This window comes from Convolutriloba macropyga, chromosome 9 (genome assembly GCF_964194025.1).
Source record: "Convolutriloba macropyga chromosome 9, txConMacr16.3, whole genome shotgun sequence".
Lineage (NCBI taxonomy): Eukaryota > Metazoa > Xenacoelomorpha > Acoela > Convolutidae > Convolutriloba > Convolutriloba macropyga.
Genome location: NC_134476.1, coordinates 16093062 through 16097386, shown reverse-complemented (window position 1 = coordinate 16097386; position 4325 = coordinate 16093062).

Sequence of the window (4325 nt, the reverse complement as noted above, 5' to 3'; positions counted from 1 at the left end):
GCTCACATAGTTTTCAGCAAACCACTAATTGAAAAAATCAATGTCGCATTAGATGGCCGATGAGGATACAAGGATAACAGACCAAAAAGTCGATGTCTAAAATTAAAAGAAAACTTAAATATGAACTCAAAATGATATCAGATACAATCTAAATAAAACAAATTGAGCGGTACTGCACAAAGAAGTCATCGAACGTGGCCCTAATGGAATTATGTAACAAATCTACAAAACAGCAGCTAGGGAAAAGATAAAAAAAATGTTTCTAAGTTATTTAAACCATTAGATATCAACTGAAATCATTTAAAAGGTTCGTTATTCTTCCTGAAATATAACTGGCAGAAATTACCATCTGTGCTTTTATAGCTCTTGACGAAGGAATTTAGACATTTTATTACCCAGAAAATATTGTAACACTACAAAAAGAACGTAAAAGTCAGTCAAACCTTTAAAAAAATTTCAAAAATTTAACAAGAAAACGGTGTTACAACCATTTAGAACAATCTGCAATTCACTAAGAACATTCAGTAGGTTCAGTTGCACATTCCTGTTTGTTCAACACAAAAATGACTTCCCCATTAGAGTGATTTTGTGGAAAGGAAACAAAAAGCCGACCTTAAAAATGGACAAAAATCCAGAAACCGCATTTATAAAAGAAATTTTGTAGTAACAAAGCCAACAAACCAGGAAACTCGTATGATGATAAAATTTCAAGTCACTAGAAATATGATGCAATCTGTTTTTGCAGAAATTATCTAAATATGGTCAAAACTATTATAAAAGCGACAAATTTTTAAAAAAAATCCTTGATTTTTTAAAGCAAACTTTTTCGAACTTTTTGAAAAACGTAAATTTTAAAAAAAGAAAAACAGATCATCTGTCAACTCCTTAGGAAGCCAATTGGGCCTGTTATTAAGACAACAAAGAAGTCATAAGGTTAAAAAAACATTACGGTCAGAGCTCTAAATTTCAGAAACAATTACGAACCTATAGGATTGAAACCATTAAAACTATGAGACATTATAAACTATATAACCCCAACAAATTGGAAAACTGTTGGATGGTTCATCAGAAAGTTGATAAGACCTCTCAAAAATGAAGAAACACGATGACATTCATGAACTTAATAATAACGAAAACTACGAAAATGATTTGAAAAAAGATCACGCCCCAATTCGATCCAAAAATTTTTTTAAGAGCCAAAGAATAATTAAAGAGTCAACGAAGTGAACAAAACTAGCCACAATATAGCTCTACGTCCAGCTAGAACATCCAATTGTCCAAATTTTGTGCGAAACAAATACTTCATTTGAATTAGCGAAAAACGTGAAATATTTTTTACTCAAGCGGTCTCGTATAGGAAACGGAAGTTGAACTAACCTTCCTTTGAACTTCAGAAAAATTATGTTAGCATTTTTCAGTTCTCTTAGTTTGGTAAATTTAAACAATTAGGATCAAAAAAAGCAAATTTAGAGAAATTTTTGATAAAAAACCCGAAAATTTATTAAAATTTATTAAAAAGAAGAAACCATGCAGCGTCCCACCTTTCTCTTCAAAAGTAAAACCATTAATAATTTTGTAGATTTTAACAAATTTTAAATTTTAGCAAAATTGACGAAAACTTGGTGAAGCATTACAGAAAATGTGAATGAAAGCACCGGAGAACGGTATACTATTCACAAAACTTAAAACGGCAATAAATCCCTGAATAGAACGAATTTCGAATTTTTTTAATTCTATATTCTAAGCCGGACGGGCTTTTTAATGGTATCACTCACAACTCTTCTCAGGTCTAGGTACAGACTTATGAAAAGACAATTCTCGACCAAAATGCACTCTGAAAAGACCATACTCGACTCATTTGAGCTATAAAAAGAGTTTAGCTGGACTTTAAGACATTCTGGACTCTAGCTCGACACAAATTTTTACAAAAAACTTTGGCTCGACTTGCAATTTGGGCTGGACTTAAGCTCGACACAATGTTTGCAAACAAAATCGAGTTAAAGTCTTTTCATGGGTCCATCATTGGTCTTTTCATAAGTCTGCATTAAAATTGTCCCTGCAAAATTGCATATAACGTAGTCAGCATGTATGCTACTTCATTTTTTACGATTTAGAAAAACCACAAATCCCTCAAAAACCTGCATTATTTTTATTAAAAAAATAGTTCATAAATTTGGAAGGGAAAACAAACTGAATATGGTTTATGGGACTAGGACCAATACACTTGAGCTAGCTGTTTTCATTGAATCAAGTAATGTGGTAATATACTCGAGCTGTCATATATTGTCTTTATTTTGAGATTTGCGGAAAATCTTAAGGCTTTTGGCAGTTTTCTAACTGTTTCTTAAGTTGGACTGCTCTGGTGCACAGCTATTTAGTCTTTCTCCGGCTCTGCTTCTGTATGTACAGAATTAGAAAAAAATGAAAAAATCGGATTTTGAAAACAATAGACTTTTGAAAAGACTAATGTTGGACCCATGAAACCCCTTTACTCGACTTTGTTGGTTATGAAATGACTAATAGTGGACCCATGAAAAGACCTTAGCTGGACTTTCTTTGTTATGAAAAGACCTAAGCTAAGCTCGACCCATGAAAAAAAAATAGCTCGACTTTAACTAGGAAGCTCGACCGTGTAATTATAGTCAATATTGCCCCCCCCACTAGACTTTTAAAGTCTTTTCATAAGTCGAGGTCTAGGCCTGGGTCTACTATGAATTTATCGATGACCAAAACTGACTTCGCAAAAAAAACCTGTTTGAGTATATAGTTCCTCCCCCACCACAAAAATTGGGGTCGGAACAAGTAAGCCTATGTAAGACAGTTGGCAATATTGCATGATAGTAATCAGTGAGGCAGCTTAATTAAAAATTGTTATCCGACTCCCGGATAGTTTTAATATACTAGTTGTGATTTTCGTTGCAGATTTACCAATTAGCGGTGACTTAAATTTGAATGACGGTGTTGTTTAAGATCTAACTTCGGCAAAATGATATTTTTCCCGATTAAATTCATAGTGTGATTTTTTCCCTAAATATAAAACAAGTATTGTTAATTTGCTTGCATAATAGCCTTGAAAAATTAAACACACAATTATGATCTAATTTTTTCGCCAATTTCGTCATTTAATTCATCAGTTTCAACTTCATTTTGGTACTCAAATTTCAGAAACGAAAAACAATATAGAAAATTAAGATTGAATTGAGATTTAATATGTATTAATGAATAACACAAATGGTGAGAAACAACTAAGGGTCCGGTGCAAGATGTGAACAACATAAACAGCTGATCGACATTTCTCATTCAATTTCACCCAATGAGATGGGAGAATTCCTATGACAATTTGATATCGTCCAATAAGTGGAAGCAATTTCATCTTTAATCTCACCCAATGAGAGGGGAGAATTTACTAAAAGATTTGATGAATAAAGAAAAATTTCCGTCCTTTAAATTAGTTTAATAATTGATATATGTACTGAATGTGACGTAATACCTGTGTAATGTTGATCAGTGAGAGAACTAGAACGTTCTCAGTTGTTAGATCCCGAATAACGTATGAAATTTCATAATGCAACATCAAACCAGTACTCGTAGCATCTTTTCCATTTTTCCATCACATCAACAGAAAAAACTTTTTTCGGTCAAATCGAAAAAAAAATTCTCGCAAGTTCATTCGCTCGTAATTATAGGGACTTGATAACTTCTTTTTTAAAGCAATTATGATGAATTTTGAGTGTTAACTCTTTCCTAGCTCTCAGGATACTTCAGTGCTGAATCAGAGTGTTTGACATATTTCAGACTCTAGTGCACTGAATCAGCCTGCTTTGGAGTGAAACGTTTAAAAAACAAGAATTTCATTAAAAAGCAAAAACTATCATATGCTAACGTTGCAAGAAAAACGTTGAAAAAAGCGCAAACCACACCTTCTCGATTTTTTTAAACGCGATGGAAAATATGGAAAACTGGCTTTGTAGTACTAAATACGACCCAATGTAACTGTAAGGTTCCCAAACAGTAGACAGTAAACCAGAATCAGTAAATTTTGGACATCAAGTGAAAAAATTTAAATCGATTCTTGAGTGTTGAACATGAGGTTCTAGTGCAAAGGCCTTTTTTAATTAAATCAATTTTCATTTTTGATCTATACTCTCTTAAAAACTCTTAAAGTTTAACGCATTATTGCAAAGGAAAGCAAGAAGTTGGTAGTTTCCACAATATTTGGAAAGACTAAGAAAGAGTCTGTTTAATCAAAATTTCACAATAATGCTTGATGCTTGTTAAGATCTTGGTGCGGCACCTCAATTTTGCAAAAAAAAATTGCAGCGATC